Below are 19,726 nucleotides of genomic sequence, written 5' to 3'. Positions count from 1 at the left end.
TACTGCTGCTGGCCTGTGTATGGGATGAAGCAAAATTTGTCCCTCTTCATTTAACAGAACCACTATACTTTTATATAAAAGTCATTTCTGGCATTTCTAAAGAGCAAAAGCATTTGGAAGTCTATCCACACTTGGAGGGAAAAAAAAATACAAACTTCTCTTGTTTTGTAGTCCATTTTGAGGGACATGATACAAGTATGTATCTTGGAGCACAATTACAAAGAACTGTGTAGCCATAGCAAGGAAACATACATGAATTTTTTTCACTTAAGTGGTCATTAAATCCATAACCAGTACAAGCTATCACTGCTGAGGGGCTCCTTTTACTGTTCGTGATTTCTCTTAATGATCTTCTATGTTGACAGAAGTCGTCGCTTTAATAGTTACTAAAGGTTCGTGTGCTTTAACTACGTTTTACCATTTTTGCGCTCTTTTATGGAGAGTATCAGACCGAAAGGAGCTCCTGTCTTTAAGGAAAACAGAAATTTGGTGGTTGTATGCTTTGGACTGTGGGGACTGAAGGCTTTCCTTGGAGAAGGCAGGATGGCATAATTGGAGATCAATGATATCTCTATCACAAGTAAAAATAAGTGTCATCTTTACATCTCGAAAAGAGTTCCATTTCGTGAGAAAGGATTAGGCAGGTATTTCTAAATCTAAACACACAGTGGGTTGGGTACCCGGTCTTTAGGGCAAAAGCTAAGGATGGATTCAAAGTTAATTTGGTAAACATGGCTCTGTTCTAAGCACAGCAGCTAAAAACTTAATAAAGTCTTCTCCTGGTATGTATTCCCATGATTTCTTTAGTATTCGTGCCACTAATGTCTTCAGCATCTTTGTGGTGGTGGACACGGTCCTTCATGATCACACTCGGGACGGAATCAAGGCTGTAGTGTCCGCTGGCGACTGGGCTTTTTAAATGGCGACCAGAGTGGGGTTCACTTCTCTGCACCTTTGCTCAGGCAGTGCAGGGGATGGCATCAGCCTCCCCCCGCCCCCCACCAGCAACGTCCTTTCCATTCAGGGCTGTTTGTTCCACTCTCAGTGCATTGGGGCTTGGGTGGTGATCAGTCACCTTGATACCTTGAGACCAGGACATCCTCACTGAGAGGCACTGCTGGGGAGACTTTCTCAAACTTCTATGGCTAATACACTATAAGAACCTCCTTTCCCCGCACCCCCCCCCCATAAAAGGGAAGAGCTGGTATGAACTTAGACACTTTTTAAAAAATGTCTGTCAGCACTAGAAGCTTGCATTCTAAAGATTCGAGAGGGAGCGTGAGCATACATGAGTGGGGGGAGGGGCAGAGAGAGGGAATTCTCAAGCAGACTCCCCACTGAGCATGGAGCCCAATGCAGGGCCTGATCCCACGACCCTGAGATCATGACCCAAGCCAAAACCAAAAGCCCACCACTTAACCTACTGAGCCAACCAGGAGCTCCAGACACTACTTTTTTTTTTTTTTTTTTTTTTTAAGATTTTATATATTTATTCGACAGAGATAGAGACGGCCAGCGAGAGAGGGAACACAAGCAGGGGAAGTGGGAGAGGAAGAAGCAGGCTCATAGCGGAGGAGCCTGATGTGGGGCTCGATCCCATAACGCTGGGATCACGCCCTGAGCCGAGGGCAGACGCTTAACCACTGCACCACCCAGGCGCCCCTCCAAACACTACTTTTATAACAGATATAAAGCCTTCAATAGATGACAAACATATTCAGGAGGAAAGGTATTAGGAGGACGAGGACACCTTTAACATTTTAATCAACTGACAGTGAGGGTATGCTGTGCCCAGTGTGGTAGAAAATGCAAGTAGGCTAACGTAGCTTCCGAGCGATATTGGAGAGGTTGGCGTGCTGGACCGTCTTCAGATCAGCCCTGAGGGGCATCTCCATGACACAGGACAGGAGCACGTGTTTCACAGCTACGGGGAACTCTGGTTCTCCTTGCTAAGGCCAGCAGGTAAGGGCTGCCTTTCTCCCAGTTTTGGGATCCTTGAACAGGTCCATTTTTCTCCTTTGCCAACACTGCCCCTTCTCACCTTCTTCTCTGAAATAACATGAGCCTTTCGGGTGTCTGCCCTGCCTCTCCGCTCCCAAAAACTGCCTTGGAACTTGCCTGGCTCCAGCAATTGTTGCCCAGCTCTTCTGGTTACTCTTCTTCTCTGCTGAAAAGTGGTTTCCTCTCTGCCCCCAGCCTCCCACCTGCAGCTGAGGCACGGTACAGGGAGGGAGCAGGCTGCCTCCGTAGCTTAACAACCCTGCAGAGCATTAGCTTGTAGCTGTAAAATGCTTCTGCTGATCTGCTTTTTAACGCTATTTATGAAACTTAATTGATATTATCATGGAGATTTAGATTAAAAAAATTACTTTCATGGTTCATTTGATAGAAAGATTAATAAAAAAAGGAACTTCATTATCAATGCAACATACCAGTCTCTAACGTACAAAAAGTAGGGTCCAATCCAGCATAGGTTTTTCTTTAGAACTTGCTCTTACATATAATAATGTATGTTTTTTCCATATAATTAGGTGTATTAGCTCTCCGTTGCCACGTAACAAATTAGCCCGAAACCTAGCATCTTAAAACAACAAACATTTGTTTTCTCACACAGTTTTGGAGGGTCAGAAGCACCCTTTAGCTGGGGGTTCTGGCTCCGGGTCTGTCATGAGGGTACAGTGAGGATACCAGCCTGGGCTGCAGGAATCAGACGGTTGATTGGCGCTGAAGACTTGCTCCCAAACTCACAAGGCTGCAGATTGTTATGTGTGGTGTCTGCACAGGCCTGCTTCTCAACATGACAGGTGGCTTCCCCCAGAGTCAGTGACCTGAGACAGCGAAACTGCAATATCTTCTATAACCTCATCTCAGAAGGCACGTGCCATTACTTCTAGCATATTCTACTGATCACATGGACCAATTCTAGCACAGTAGGAGCAGGGACTGAAGGAGGGTGGGAATAGCAGGAGGTGGGGATCACTGGTGGCCCTCTTGGAGCCTGGCCACCACTATGTGTGTGCGTCCACGTATGGTTCAAAGACCTTCCCTCCCTAGACACCTCAGCCCAGGGATACCTCCTCTTAAAAACCTCTCCTGAACCCCTCGAGTGTTCTCACAGCACCCCTCTCTCCTGCCAAATACACAATCTTATGATCATGTGTTCATATGCCTATCTTTGCTTTCTGACTCTCTGCTTCTTAAACACGGACCCTGAGGTCATATTCATGGGCTTAGGGTAGTGCCCATTCCTCCTATGTGGTTGACACTTTTTGTCGAATGAATGAATGAGCACCCTGGGAGAGCTTGACGGAAAAGGCTTTTTGCACTGCCCACCACCATCCTCCTCATCCTCGCCCGACAGTTTGGCTGTTGTTCTTTATCTCCCCAGCAGGCTTCCTACAGACTTCATTGTGTGAGCTCTTCCAGATCCAGAGCGTGCCAGCCAGCAGGGCAATCGAGTTTTGTTTTCATTATGCAGGCTTCCCGGGAAGTTTCAAATTAGTTTTAATCCTCTCCTCACTTTTAAGGCCTCTAAAAAGAGGTGGTGTTCCCACCTTCCTTGGTAAGTGGGGGCCTATCCCAGTCCCTAGGATGGCTTTCAGCTGGCAAGGGCTGTATGTCCCCTGTCTCTCCCGGGGCCTCTCGGTGCCAGGCCAGCTTCCAGACTTCCAAGCCGGGGACGGCTCTCCACCTAGGCCCTGGGAAAGCAGGCCTGGGTCCCAGCAGCCAGACCCACGGCCACCTGGGTCTGATGGACCTTTGCTTTCAGAAACTCACCCCCAACACAATTATTTATCTTTTGCTTTCAGCCTTGTTAAAAGCAGACAATATGAAAATAATTATCCCACTGAGCTTAAATTTTTTTTTTTTTTTTTTACAGTCTGCTTTGATCTGAAGTAGACGCTGTGGCACTGAGAGCATGGAGAGATAACACAGGTCTCCACAGTTCCCGCCTAGAATCACTGATTCTTCACAGATCCACGCAGGAAGAGGAATACAGATAAACGGAAGCTACTCATATGATCTCTACCATTTACTTCATGTCTACCGCATTGCACGCTCAGTGTCAAGCGTTTTCATATACTTGGTCTCATTGGAACCTCAGTCCAACCCTCTGCAGCAGACACGATCGTCCCCATCTTGCAGAGGTGCACAGTTTAAGCAGTTTGCTCAAGCTCCGCGAGGTGGCACATGGGAGCACGGAAGTCAGGTCTTTTTGTCTCCTGATTCTATTTTTTTTTTTTTAAGACTTCATTAATTTATTTGAGAGAGCGCCAGAGAGCACAAGCGAGGGGAGCCGCAGAGGGAAAGGGAGAAGCACACTCCCTGCTGAGCAGGGATTCCTGGGTGGGACTCGATCCCAGGACCCTGAGATCACAACCTGAGCAAAAGGCGGACGCTTAACCGACTGAGCCTCCCAGGCGCCCCTGTCTTCTGATTCAAAAGCTCCCTGTCCCATCACCATCCCAGCTCTCCCTTTCTGCAGCTTCTTTCAGCTATCCACCTGCAAGAATGCGCTGGTTGCTGGAAATTCATTTTCGCACTGTGGTTGGAGAGGTTAGCCACGTGAGAAGTCTGGCCAGTGAGCGGAATGAGATACCGTGCCCGGCCGCTGCTGGGCCTTTAAAGGGAGAGGGGAGCAAAGCAGGCTGGTCAAACTTTCAAAGCCAGACCCTGAGAAGGGCATTTTTGTGATAGGAGGTGGGCACAGCGAAGGCACCAACCAGAGACAAGGTCTGAGGAGGAGGGAGGTACCCTTCGTTAGGCTCCCTCCCCATCCGTGGCGACCCTATTTTGGTTTTCTGCTAATAATGCTTTCCTAACAATACTTCTAGTATTCAGAGACTAGAAGGTACTAGGCAGGGATAGAGGTCACACTGGCTGGTGCTGCCACCGCTATGAACTGTGAGGTGCCTCAGTTTCCCCAACCGGCAGTTTTTTGTTTTTTTTTTTTAAAGGACAGAAGATCTGGCGGGCTCTCCAGGTAATCACTGCCAAATTCCCACTGTCAGACACACACATAAGAGTCCTAGATTAATCTCAGGCCTGGGCCTCCCATGTGGCAGCTGAGCCATCAGGCTGGCTATGAAACGCCTTATTTTATTTTCTGCCTAACATCAGGCTGCAAATGAAAATACCTTTTCAACCCTAGTATTATTACCCCTATGGATGGCACCTTTAATGTGTGCTATTCATTGTTATAATGGCCGCACCTGTGTAGCACGCGCACATTGGAACTGCAGCAGCTGTGGACCGTAATTGCTAAACATTATTTTCTGTGTCTCCCTGAAAGCTTTTGTGTGCACGCACGTGTGTGAGTGTGCGTGTGTGTGTGTATCTATGTCCGTGTGTTTGTTTCATCTGTAATGACTCTGGTCCAAAGAGTTGTGGTTTTTTTTTTTTTTATATATAAACACAAGCCTAAATGTAAATACATTTATTTCTAAATGCATGTTTCAGAGAAAGCTCACCCCCCCACAACCCCACACACTCAGTAATGAGACTTCAGAGAGCTACTTCGGAGCGTGTGGTCTGTGGAAATGTTCACACTCTCGCTGCTGCTGGGAGCAATGGTCTTTGTGCACGTTGGCACACAGGCTCTGCCATGATTAATGCATTTGTTCCTTGATATTCAGCCCCTGGGTGTCTGCAGGACAGTGAATCAATTTAGCACTTGCAGGTCCAGATAATCACCAGCACCAAAGACCTTTCTGCACCAGGGACTTCCCAATTCAAAACAAGACTATCTCTAAAAAGAACATTCTTTTTTTCCCTATTTCCCCCTTTCGTTCTCTTTGTGCTTTTCCGAGCAGTCACTCAAACCCCCCACGCGATGCTACATCCACTGGAACGCTGCTGGTTGGCCTTTGAGCTGGTGCTTTTAAAGTCAGCACTGCAGCTGGTAATTGGAGGTTTATATGGAAGCGGCGCGCTAGGCACCCCCCACCCCCGTGCACCATCCTGCCCTTCTCCAGGGAATCCGTCCTGACGCACAATCGGAGCATTGGCCTCACAGGTGATATTCGATGTAGTTATCTCAGCGGGTGTCTGGTGGACGACAAAAAGAACTGCCTGCCACTTGGTCACGGAAATTTGCCTGCCCTCCTTCCCGTGCACTTACCTCCTTCACAAAGATGCTGGGAAACTTGCTGCTGCCTCCAGCCAGGGGAGCCGCATAGAAGAAATCAAAGTGGCCTTCTGGCACAGAGTTGCCACTCTGGGATGGGATGACAGGGCTTCTGGCTGCAGGGTTAGAGAAGCAGAGGACGATCCACCCGTAGCTCCAGGGACGCGGGGCAGGGAGTGAGCACGGACCCTAGCACAGGTTTCTCGCCGCCCCCCCCCCCCCCCCGTATAAATACGCGCGCAGCATTTCTGCAGGTGCGCCGGGATGCCAATCACCACCGACCTTGGCCTTGCAGACGAGAGTAAACTTCCCAGAAGGCTGGCGCCACCTTTCCTGCCGGGTTCTGAATGAGTGAAGACAGGAACCGACACACGGGAGGACCGAGGGGAGCAGGGATGCGGGTTCCCTTATCTTGCGCTCATTCAGCCGAGAAATAAATGTCCTAGACTTGCGGACTTCCCCACGTCAGAGACCTCCACATCACAAAGACGGCTGCCAGCTCTCTGGTGGGGTGGTATGTCCTGGTTCAGTGTGCAGGTTCCCCCCTTGCTGTTTACTTTTCTTCAGGGGACCAAATACACAGGTGCTCAAAGAAACAAACATGCCCACCTTAATTGCCTTATTTATGGCAAATGTGTTTGCTGGTCAGCTTGACCAATGCAAGGTGGCGCACTTAAAAGGGTAAAGGGGACATAAATATTTTACAACTGATCAGGATATGACTACTGGCATTTCAGTGTTTGGATGCTCAGAATACTGCCGATGACTTTAAAAAAGTAAAATATGTTTAAAAAAAATCAAGTTCAAGACCATTCAGGTAGGCAGACTCGAACCCATTTTCGAAAGATAAAAAGCATTAATAAAAGGAAACTAAAGAGGAAATCTGGATGAGAATCTATGTACCTCTCTTCAAGCTCTGTAAGAGTTAAGAAGTCTGCAAATGAGATTTAAAAAATCTGGTAAACTTTGTCAACGTGATTGATTATTCTTCCTCTGAAGAATCTGCTTAATTTGGCAAAATGGGTTTTCTGTTCTATTATGCATATGATTAGTGCTTTTATAGGGACTTTTTTTTTTTTTTTTGTATATCAATGTTTGCAGGCATCATGACAGAAAAGAAAGCAAGCCAAAGTAAAATCCTTCTTTACTAACCCAGGAAACGCGTTTATAAACAGGCTGAAGTCAAGGTTGTGATGACTGCTTATTGCTCTTTTGTCCAGAAGGTGGCAACCTTTCCTCAAGAATTTGTAAGGAAACTGTAGCTTCAGAAAATGACAATTTATCTCCGGACCTTGTGTTTTGTTCTCTTTTCAAAGACACAGCACAAAACGCAGGGTTCCTCACACCCGTACTCCCTGCTTCTTCTCACCAGATTAAAGGGAAGAACATTGTTTCTCTCTCTCTCTCCTCTCGCTGGAGAGCAGATTTAAATTGTCAAGATTTTCAGGCTGGAATGATTTGATGCTGAAATAAATTGATGTAGCTTACAGTTGGGGTGCTTAGTCTTCCTACTTCATCCCATGCACCAGAAAAGGGGTGTTTTTTGGAGAGTGTGTCTGGGTGAAGAGCCACTTACCCTTATAGCATGTGCCCGCTCACAGCCATGAACATTTCTTACTTTCTGAAAACCCCAGTGAACCTCAAGATCATTCTCTGCAGGGTAATCATTCTTTGCTCCATTTCACTGCTTGTGTGTCTCTTAATGTTTGTTCCTGCAGTAGAGATTCAGGAGTGAGACAAAAAGGAGTGAAGACACTTGTTTGAGCTGAAGTGGTAAAATCAAACAATGGACAAGGTGTCCAGACACAAACATTCGGAATCCTGCGTGCAGTCCAACATCTCACAAGCAAGTGGGGAACCCTGTTCTAGAAACTGGAAATGTTGATGTGTTCTTCCCCAGCCCACCCTCCCCCTTATCTACACCCTCCTCCCCCATTCTTCAATATATGTTAATTTTTGGAAACCATGGTAATCGTAAACACACGCATCCACACGCACAGATGGATCTGGTTTAAGGTAACTTTAAAAATTGTTATGACTTTGTTTCTAATCAGCAATGTCTGTGTGTGATATACTTCTTTCCTGATGTGAAAAGAAAGTTGGAGTTAAATATTATTTAGCTATGGGAATTGCTCCAAATGATAACAGCAACAGAACAATAAGATGAACATTTTTAAATGTATTTGGAGAGATACTTGGTGTTCTGTAACCTCGAGACCTTGCCCTTCGTGCTAGAAGGAGGGACGCTATGGCCATTCCCAGGAAATGTCTTACTGGCCAGCCTTACTGTTGCCAGTCTCTCCCGCACCCCCGCAGGAGTTTCCAGTAGGATGTACGTGACGCAGTACAGCTCCTTACCTCTGGCTCAAGGGTCCCCACCGCAGCCCGTAATTCCCTTGGCCAGAGAATAGGAAGTGGCTTCTCAAACCTGTTCAGAGGTCTCCGTCTGCTCCACGTGCCACATATGGGAGGCTTCACTCTTCCTTCTCGCCGCCACCTGCATGGCCCCCTCTCTCCTGGACCTTGGGAGAAGTACTCATCCTGAGAGTATTCTATCTCTTCATCCCCTTGCCACAGACCCCCGAGTTCCCCTTTCCTCTCCTTGGCCCTGCCTTACCACGTGGCCAATTATTCCATTCCTGTTTCATCCCCGGGTGGACGGGGAGAGTTCCGATCTGCCCAGGGGGAGGCGTATGTAGGGGATGCCCCAGACACGGCATGAAGCCAGGAGGAGAAAGGTCCTGGCTCCCATCCTCACCAACTGGAGAACATTCCAAACCTAAAAATGTCTGGATTATACAGAAGCATATAATATACTGTAAAACCAAGACCAAGGTACGAAATACTATTTTTATTAAAGGAATGAAAAGAATGGAATTTTATGTTCCTGAAATCAGTAACATTGACTCTTCCCAAGGCTCAGAATTTTCCAGCTCTACATGTAACCGATTTAGACTTTTCGTGAAGCTCCTGACCTAAGTTGCAAATTTGCTCATGCTAACACTCCACCACCCAAAGAAAACAGGACCTCTTTATTGTTCTTATCTGTCACCAGCTCTAGTCTGCTGGGTAGTGCGGGGAGGGCAGGGGACCCCACCTTTTAGTTAAATTCCATTAACCTAGTCTGATGGACAGGTAAGCCTCTGCCTCTTTGGGTCCCTCAGATTTCCCATCCGTGGTCCTACTGCTGCTCCTTCAGATGGCACGCGGCCTCCTGGAGGTGAGGTCATCTGTACTGTCTTCCAAGACAGAGGGCTGCCTTTCCCGTCTGGTTTGGTGATCGCTGAGGTGTGGCTTTGTGCATCCAGCTTTTGGGGGGCTGGAGTTCTCGTGTCTACAACTGGTTTGGGCCATTTGCCCCTTCTCCTCAAGCCCTCACCTGAGAGCCCTATCACCCGAACCCGCCTGTGCTGGTCCCCCTCTGCATTCTTGCATGAGGCATAAAGTTCCTCTCAAGTCGCCATGCATTCCCACTGGAAGGGGGATGCCAGGGGACCCATTGTACCATTTCCGCTGATGGTGTTATTCATTCCTCAGGGCCAAGAGGAAGGCTTGCTGCCACTCCCTACTACACCCTGGGAGTGTGCCACTAGCCCAGAGTTTGCTGGATCTCCCATGCCTTCCTGGATATTTCACAAGCTTTACCTTACCCTGAGGATAAGGAGGAGGCCATGAGAATCTTCATGTTAGAACTTGCTTTCTTGGCCTCTCTCGGCTCTTCTCCTGATCCCCTCTTAGAAAAGGCAACTTCTCAATTTTTCTTAGAGGCTCAGAATCTGCCTTCTATACGTCTTCCTCTAAATATTTCCTTCTTTTGTTAGGGCAACAAGTGTAATGGCCTCATGGGTCGTAAGCAGAAGGCCAATTTTATCTGTATTATGGCAGAAAAAAAAAAAATCTAAGATCTGAGCCCTTAGGCTTGGTTCCTGATTACACTAAAGGAATCCAGAAAACATGCTTTCTTTCTCTCCCCTCTCTACCAAGTCTGTTTTTCAACCGATTGTGTTTCTCAGTTTTGAACGCCAAAAGTTAAATACAAACACTTTATTTCTCTTTGAATTTCTGTTTGAATAATCCTAATGCTTTCCACCCTACCCGTTCTCTTCAATAAATCCAAATGAGAGAAGGTGTGTGTACAGAAAGGCAGAAGAGAAAAGCACATTAATATTTATTGCCCCCTTCATACTAATCTCATTCACGACTGTGAAAGAGCCCATCCCCCTGCCCCCAGGCTCTCTGCCAAGGAAAGGCTGCTCTTCCTTTCTGGTAGAGCCGAGGGTCCGAACACCTCAGCTCCTTTCTCAGGGGTGGATGGCATTGAAGGGTAACTTGTGGCAAAATGTGAGTGTGGGTTCAGGTTTATCGATTCTTAAAGTTGCTGCCTGCCTTATTCCAAGTCCCTTACAAATGGTGTCCTATAAATCATTTCTATCCAGTAAATTATTAAAGAGTTTACGTGTGTGTCTAAGGGAGTCCTATTTCTAGCCGTGCGATCTGTAAGTTAACTGCCCAGGATGAGTGCCCGAAGCAACCAAACCCAGCTACTTTAGTTCTTACCAGTTTGCGCTGACATTTAAAAACTGATTTTTTGGGTCCTGCGTGGACAAGATAGTCTCCTAAAGAAAAACCTACCGCTTCTCTTTCCCTCTCCAGAGATTCCAGTGGGTGGCAGTGGGAGTCCCACCAGCCCATGGAAAGTTCCAAGGGGCACCTGGCCTCCCGACCTCCTCCTGGCGCTCTTCGGAGGAGCCGAACCAGGGAGAGAACCTTGGGCACGAGAAATCCTAAAAGCCCCTAAATGAGGAAGAAATACCAGAAGTCTCATGTAAAATTGCTACCCGACAAGCCCAGATCGTCCATAGAATATGGAGCAAGGACTACGAGATACATTGACTTAGGATCCTGTCTGATCTTCCACCACCGGCCGAGCTGTTGTTTGGACTGAGGTCCCAGTTTAGTTCATTACTGTTGGTTAGTAGGAGATTATAAACTTGAATTTCAGTGGCATGTGTGAGGCTCAGCCTTAGTCAATATTTACACATAATGATAGTTCTCATCAAGGCATAAGGACTTAGATAGCTATGAAATGATTATACATCACAACCCATCTATAAACAGGATTTTAATTATCAGCAGCAGCGACAACAAACATTTATTGAGGAGCTACCCTGTGCTGTAATTGAATTAATGAATTTGTTAATCGGTGCTTCCTGTTCCCATAAACATTTGCTTAAGTTCAATCTCAGTCAAATCACATCGGCACCAGACTGAGATACTTTGTCATTTAAGAAGATTAACTGTTTTCTTATCGTATTAAGAGGTTTTTATTTGTGTTCGAAAAGCATGGAGTGCAACGTTTTTTCAGCCATGCCAGACTGACAGGGCAGTTAGAAGTCTCTGTTTGCATCAGCGAATGGCACTCAGATGTGGACTCTTCCAGAACCTTCCGCAGCGGGGTCCCAGTTCCCTGGTAGAGTCTCTGAGTGACGCATGTGTTTGCCTCCCCTGTCCTCTTGATCCAGTGCCTGTGGTCTCCCCTTGCCTTTGGCCCCCACGTGCCTGTTGCATGGTTCTAGGTAGCCCCAGGGAAACGTGATTCCTTCTGGCTCCAGGCCAGCTCTGGGCAGTAACCATGTTCTGTGGCGGGGCTTCTCTCTTCCTTCTTAGAGCTCCCTGCTGGCAGAGATCTGGTCATCCCTTTGGCCCTTCCAGATATCGAGTTGGATTTTAGGCTCCTAGCTGGATGGCTTGAGTTTGCAGATTCCTGCCATGCTTTCTGTATCACGACTCTTTCATTTCATCTTCCCTCTTCCATTCAATCCACTCCCACTCCAACCCATGTGAACCTCTCCCCAGAATCACTTGAGGGATGGGCGGGAAGGCGCACAGGGGCACTGCCCTGAAACACCCATGATTGTTTCTCGGTTCTCACACTTAGCCAGTGTCCCTGGAGCCGAGACATTTCACTGTGGCTCCTATCACTTCTCCATCAGGAACACACCGTCCTACCCAGTTCCCAGGCCAAAAAGTCAAGGGCAACACTTATCGCCTGTTTGTGTAAAGGACCAATGGCCCAGGATAATTTTCTGAGATTTCAGTTTTACTTCTTTTCTCGGGTCACTTCCACCCTCTCCAGAATTTTCTAACAGAAATTTGGGGTTTGTCCTCTCTCACCTCGGAAGTAGAAGCTCTTCCCGATTTTTGTAAATACCTACACTCAGACGAGATTAGATATTCCCAGAGAAGGAGGAGAGGGCTGGAGTGCTTTTGAGAGCATCGAGAGGGGAGGTGAGAGATTTTCCGCCCTGGACTGGGAGCTGGTTGGACGTTGATGAGTTTCAATAATAGTAGGGAGCACATACCCCCCCGTGGCAGCTGCCAAAGGGAGGGGTACTACTCAGAAGAAATGTCTGCCTGGAACACTCATCAGGAAGCATGGGGCTTCCAGTTCATCGAAGATTTTCTGAGTCCCATGAGTGGAGCAGAAGCAAGTGAGCTGCCATATTCCAAAGAGCTGGAACCATGGAGATGCCACTGTATCCTGTGTCCCCCAATGTCTCATGAACAGCAGGGCCTCGTTAAGGTTCTACGCATTTTAAGATCCAGTGACTTTTGTGTGGTCCAAGAGTGGGGATAATGACTGAATTCCACTTTTCTACTCATCACGGGGCTGGAGCTTAGAATTTGACTTGAAGGAAAATGAGGAAATGCAGTATTTCTTGTGTGCTCTGTTCTGGGGATTGGTTTTGGGCTACACTCTGTCCAGTCTCTGCATCTCTCAGGAGGGCCCGTCAGAAATAAAACCACTGCCACTCCACCTTGATGGGTTTGATTTCCCATCATGAGCAGTGTCCAGCAGACAACCTTGCGGGACCCTCACAGCATCAGAATTAGCAAATACTCATAACCTGCCCTCTAGAGTCTTACTGTAGAAGAATTTCCAGTTGTGATGCAAAGTCTAGGTTCAAAGAAAGAAGCAGGTTGAACTTGTTGTGATAAGTTGGCTTAGTGGTTTAGCAGCTGGTGAATAGAAAAGTAGGACATACAGAGGGCAAGAAGCAGACCAAGTGGGTGAACAATGGTTTGGGTTGTGAAATCAAGTTAGACTTGCCATTTGATGGTCTGGTTTGGGAGTGAACCTTTATTCATTATTCATTAGGACCTACTGATTTTATGCTGCACTGTAATGGTGCCCACGTTGCCCTGAACTACATGGAAATTGCTAGAATTAGGTTTTTGTCTTCCTTAAACTATCAGTGTTAATCTGGGAACAGAAACACAATGGTGGGAGCTCTCTATGTTCTTCCTGGAGGTTTTCTGCACGTAATAGATGATTGTCACTGAAAGTTCAGGGGGTCTGGAGACCTTTCCTTTGAGAGTCTTTAAAATAGTATAGGCATGAATGGGGAAATCCTAGTGGCCACAGTGAGGATTTCTAAATTCCTATCCACTTCTTTTTTTACTGAGAAAATTCAGGTGCTAAGATATGACGGCGAATAGCCCGTATATTCTATGGTACATGCATTTCGGCAATGTGCCTTTCTCTGTGTTATTTACCCCGTCCGGAGGGTACAGACTTTCACTAACTACCCCCTCCCCCACTCAATCCCCAGTAATGGTAATTATCAAACTTATATAACAATAAATAATTTAAATAATATAGCAACATAATAATAAATAATTATCCTCCCTGGTGATCAACTAACCACATTTGCATGGTTGATCTCCCCCCCTTTTTTACTAATTAGTCTTTTCACAAATGAAAGACACAAATGTGCTTCTTCTACACTGGGCTTTGACCGTGTGAATTAATGAGCCACAGTCTAGCAAATGAAACAAACAACAAGACTAACAAAACACTACTCTACATGCAGAGAAAACAAGTGGTTCCATTTGAGGGTAGGGGAAAGACATTGCCGTGAATTAAGCGGTCTGTATGCGTCAGGCATTTCATATATGCGATTTCATTTCATCTTAACAACTTCAGGAGACAGGCAGTAGTGTAGCCATTTTACAGACCAAGAAACCACCGTAGGGAGGTTAGAACTTTGTTTAGGGACTCACACAGGCGGTTCTGTGGGACTGGAATTCAAACACGGGTCGATTGGAAGCTAAAGTGCACACTCGCGTGCTCTAGGACATTGTCTCCCAGCCTTAGAAATTACACAGAGAGCAGAGTCGTTGACGGAAGAGAGGGGTTGAGAAATCTAGAACCACGGAGTTGAACGGAATTGGGAAAGAAATGAAACCTACAAAGTTACCAGCCAATTACCCGATGATATGAGACGGAGATCTGACAGCTCGTCCCCGAGCCTGATCTAAATTGTTGGGTTTAGATTAAAGTGTTTGAGAAAGTCACAAGAGGGTTAAAGTATAATCATTTTCATTGCCTTATTTAAGTCATAAAAAAGATTAACATGTACTAAGCTGAACTGAAATTACAGGGGCAAAGCTAACAAGAAGTAATTTTCCTTTTGACAGATTCCCTTCCTTATTCCTCCACTTGCTCCAGATGGAGGATAATGTAAACTTTATATCATAGAAATAAATGCCTATTGATTGATTAAACATTGATGATGGCACTCTGTCTCCATCTGTATACAAAAGTGGCTGTTTTCAAAATTAACCCTTTTATGGGTCTGACACATGCTATCAAGATGCTTCCTGAATTTTGGAAGCCAGACTGCCCACAGCTGTGCAATTATGTAAACTAGGCTATTTTCCAGACATCATTTGCATGCAATGGTAAAAAGCTACTTTTGTAGTTTAGTTTAGATACAACACACACTGGAATATTGCTATTGACTTTCTTTCTTTGGGTGTGTGGGATGCTTCCTAATGATTTGGGACTTTCCTTTTACTTCACAGAAACAGATTTTCCCTGACTACAAGTTCACTCATAAGGAGTTGCCCATATAGTTGAAATAAATATCTTTCCTTTAAGATTTGTATGTCTTATCTTAGCAGTCTTTTTGGCCTGACGAGAAAACACACGTATCTTCCTCCTTGCAGTCAGCGCAGAAAGGAAATGACTTGGTTGACTTTTTAAAGCTCAACGGTAGTGTTTCTGAAATGCAAAACCCTTCCTTTGGCTGGTAACTCGAGAGCATGAGAATTGCTATTGGTTTCGACTTGCCATTCATTCTGCCCAGTGCTCTGTCCTTGACAGGGATCCCAGGATTGAGGTGCCTGGGAGGGCTGGGTCTGCAGGCTATCAATCTCGAAGGACCAGTGATGTGATCCGAAATAGTCATTCTATCGTTGCCGTCATTCAGGCACGTCTTATTGAACGGCTCCCGTGAGCAAGGCATCATTGTGCACAGCGGAGGACACACAAGGATTTAGTAAGGAAAATAAAATGTGCATAAATAGACCCACCTATGAGGTCACCGATAGTAATTGTTGTGAGAGGGGCATATTAAAGTCAGGGAGGGGTGTTCAGACAACAGATACTTAATATAAAGCCATATATTATGAATACCTTGTACATTAATTTAGCTAAATCCTTCTTGAACATTTTCCTTACCACCTCTCTCTTAAACTAGGACTCCCTTTTATTGACATGTGGCACATCAGATAACATCATAAATTACTTTGTCCTCAAAGAAAAAGTTTCAAGTTCTATCCCCCTGACCCTTGTGATGAAGCTGTTTAACGGCATCTACTCTATAGCTAGATGTGGAGTGATTGTAGGTTCCTAATAGGCTGGCACGTAAGACTTGAGCAGTCATGACTCGAGAGTAGATTAGTGTGGAAAGAGGCACCTCCAGGTTAGCAAGAAGTACGATTTAATAGGCAGGATGACGTATTGGGTGCTCTTTCCAATTCTGCCTCTTGTTCATTCGATCGTCACTTAACTGCTCCATATTTTAGTTTTCATCGCAATGAAGTGCAGATAATAAGATTTCAGCAGCCATTATGGGAAACTAATGGTCAAACAGGTCTCTGAAAACTAATATTTAAAAAAAAGCATCATTTGGTCAGTGTTCAGGTATAATTATACAGGGAGATAAAATACCCTTAAAGTAACATTATGAAAATTTTATAAATATATGAAGATATTTTAAACATTGTATACCTGGTGTTTTGTCATGTCTTCACTATTCAATTGATGCCATTGTCTTTCTTTTTGAAGTATTTCATTTTTTTTGAAAGAAAGTTAATATTGTTTTGAGATTTAAAAACACATGCTCTCTGGACATCCCACCTTCTGTTGGTCCCTGTCTCTATAGGCCACTGATGTCGTCTGCAGGCCATTGATGTCATAACGGCAGGAGAAAAGACCCTCCTGCAGCCTTCAGGATGACCAGATCTCTCTCTCTTTTTTAGAGGGTAGGGATGGGCGGAGGGAGAGGGAGAGAGAGAATCTTAGGCAGGCTCCATGCGCAGCATGGAGCCCCATGTGGGGTTCGATCTCACAACCCTGAGATCATGACCTGAACTGAAATCAAGAATTGGATGCTTAACCCACTGAGCCACCCAGGAGACTGCCAGATCTCTTTCTGAGGGTGACCTGCTTTCAACACTTCCTGAGGACTCTTGAGCCCAAATCGGGTTTAATAGCCCTCTGGCTTTGAAGTGGGGTGTGTGAAGCAGGGAGATAAATTAGGGCAAGGTTGAATATACCAGATTGTGTGGATTCTTCTGTTTATTCTATGACGATTTTTCTTTTTGGCCACTCCCTTAAAATTTGATGAGTTCCAGGATTGCATTCTATGTTCACTATTTTTCTGAATCTAGAGTCTCAACCACGTGCGTTGTCTCCTACATGAAGAGATCACACATCCCCACTTTTTTTCCCCTCTAAGTTTATGTGTTTGTCACAAAGCAAACTTTATTGGCCCGTTCATGTAGGCAAGGGGGAGAAAAATGTCTCCCAAACAAAGGTCTCTCAAGTTGTAGTACCTCAAAGATTCCAATCAACATTTGTTTGCTGGTATGTGGCTCTACTTTAAGTTAAGAAATGAATTCTCGGTGGGGCGCCTGGGTGGCTCAGTCGTTAAAGCGTCTGCCTTCGGCTCAGGGCGTGATCCCGGCGTTCTGGGATCGAGCCCCACATCAGGCTCCTCCACTGGGAGCCTGCTTCTTCCTCTCTCACTCCCCTGCTGTGTTCCCTCTCTCGCTGACTGTCTCTCTGTCACATAAATAAATAAAATCTTAAAAAAAAAAAAAAAAAAGAATTCTCGGGGCGCCTCGGTGGCGCAGTCATTAAGCGTCTGCCTTCAGCTCAAGGCGCGATCCCAGCGTTCTGAGATCGAGTCCCACATAGGGCTCCTCCACTGGGAGCCTGCTTCTTCCTCTCCCACTCCCCTGCTGTGTTCCTTCTCTCGCTGGCTGTCTCTCTGTCACATAAATAAATAAAATCTTAAAAAAAAAAAAAAAGAAATGAATTCTCATGGCAAACTGCATAAATGCCATCTCTCAAGAGTTAAGAGGACCAAACCTGCAAGATGGCATCGATTTCTCTAGAAAGATTCCTACCCAACTTTAGTCCTAGCAGATAGTCTTAGCTTTTTTGGTTTCATCAAGAAAATGAGGCTACCAGACTGTTCCACCCATAGGCCCAGGCAAGAGGGGCCCCTGGCCTGCATCCTGTGCTTTAGCGAGCACCATGCTGGCCTCTGTCACCTGGGCTCCTCCCTATAGGGCAAGGGGTGTGTGGAGCTAAGGGGACATGCTTACCAAGGGCCAACACCTCACTTTTCTGTGTACTCTTCCCACACGTGATAGCATGCAGGACCCAGAGTGCTTTGCACAGTTTGGCACGAGCCTGCTTCAACGGCCTGCATGGGCCTCTTCCCCAAATCCTTTCTCCCCAAGACAGATGAACCCACTGTGGATGCAGCTCTAGGCCCAAGTGGTGGCCAAGGAATGGCTGTTTGCAGACGGATGTGGACAGAGCCTGGACATGCAGCTTTGGGTGTCCTCACATGCACTTGTCGGCTCCCTTGCCCTGGAACATGGGGCCAGTGGCAGGAACAGAGAAGAGTGGAGACATGGGCGAGTGGTGGCTTTCCTATGCCTCCATGTTCCACCTTGGAGTCCGAAGAGTCCAAGATCCTAAATTAGAACTTGAATTCCCAAGTGTTAGAGAAGGCATTTCTGTCAAGATAGGAGTGTTCTATGGAACATATGCATCCTATCTATCTACCATGTTTCGTTTCACTGGTTTTGGGGCTCGATTTCTAATTTTTAGCTATCTGGATGTAGATATGTAAGTGTCTTGTTTGTACTCTTGCCCTAGGCTCAGAAAATGTGAGGGGTGGGATGCCACCAGGTAGGGACTTCCTCAGCTTCATGTCCGAGGTGGGTCTGAACCCATTCTCCTCCACTCTTAGAGGACAGGGTGCTCTTCTAGATTCAAGCCTACATCATGCTTCCAACTTTTCATATCATCTCTGGATCTCATGTCATAAAATGTCCCCTATTTCTACAGCTAATTTCCCTCATCTCATTAATAAGGAAGTTTCTCCTATCCTTAAGAAACAAAATAAAAAACAAGCAAAAAACTCAACTGACCACCCCACCACCATTCTGCTAGTGGTTTCTTCCCCTTCACCGTGGAATTTCTTGCAAGTCTATCATATGCTGTTTAGTCTTAACATCTTCATCTCATACTTATTATTCAACCTTTATAATCTGGTTTCTAATTCTATCAGTCCATAAATCCAGTGGTCTCTTTTACATTCATTGATTGGTTCACTAGGTTTTTCTGGTGTATTTGGTTCTGTTGATCATCCCAATCACCTTCTTGAATCTTGAATTCCTTGGGTTTCGTTACACCAGATTGTGTGGATTCTTCTGCTTCTTCTATGCCCGTTTTTCCTCTTGGCCACTCCCTTAAAATTTGATGAGCTCCTGGATTCCATTCTACGTTCACTATTTTTCTGAGTCTAGAGAGTCTCAACCACGTGCATTGTCTCCTATGCGATGAGATCATGCATCCTTACTTTTTTAGCTTCAATGTCTACTTTCAACCTTGAACCCATAAACCCAAATGAATGTTGGCTATCTCCAATGTGAAATGTCATCAGATGTCTCAGATTCAATGTGTTAGCCCAGACTCAACTACTTCCCTGTACATTTTTTTTTCATTTTTTCAAGTCCAGGAGCCTCCTGAGTTCCTCCTTCTCTTATATCAAATCTATTGCTAAATGCTGATGAGTCAACCTTATAAATGTTTCTCAGATCTGTATTATATTTTCCATTCCCCCTGCCATTGCCATAAATCTTTCTTTCTCTTTTAAATTGAGTCAGTACTTCCTATTGGTTTCCCCTCCTTCACTCTTGCTTCAATATTGTCTTTCTTCCTTTTTTGCCAGAATAATTTATCTAAAACACGAATCTGATCTTTTTTAAAAAATCACTGGTTGTGGGGCGCCTGGGTGGCACAGTGGTTAAGTGTCTGCCTTCGGCTTAGGGCGTGATCCTGGCGTTATGGGATCGAGCCCCACATCAGGCTCTTCTGCTAGGAGCCTGCTTCTTCCTCTCCCACTCCCCCTGCTTGTGTTCCCTCTCTCGCTGGCTGTCTCTATCTCTGTCGAATAAATAAAAATAAAATCTTTAAAAAAAAAATCACTGGTTGTTACAGAATAGATG

This window comes from Ursus americanus, chromosome 32 (genome assembly GCF_024610735.1).
Source record: "Ursus americanus isolate L20-20 chromosome 32, mUrsAme1.1.p, whole genome shotgun sequence".
Taxonomy (NCBI): domain Eukaryota; kingdom Metazoa; phylum Chordata; class Mammalia; order Carnivora; family Ursidae; genus Ursus; species Ursus americanus.
Note: the sequence above shows the minus strand (reverse complement) of the source record.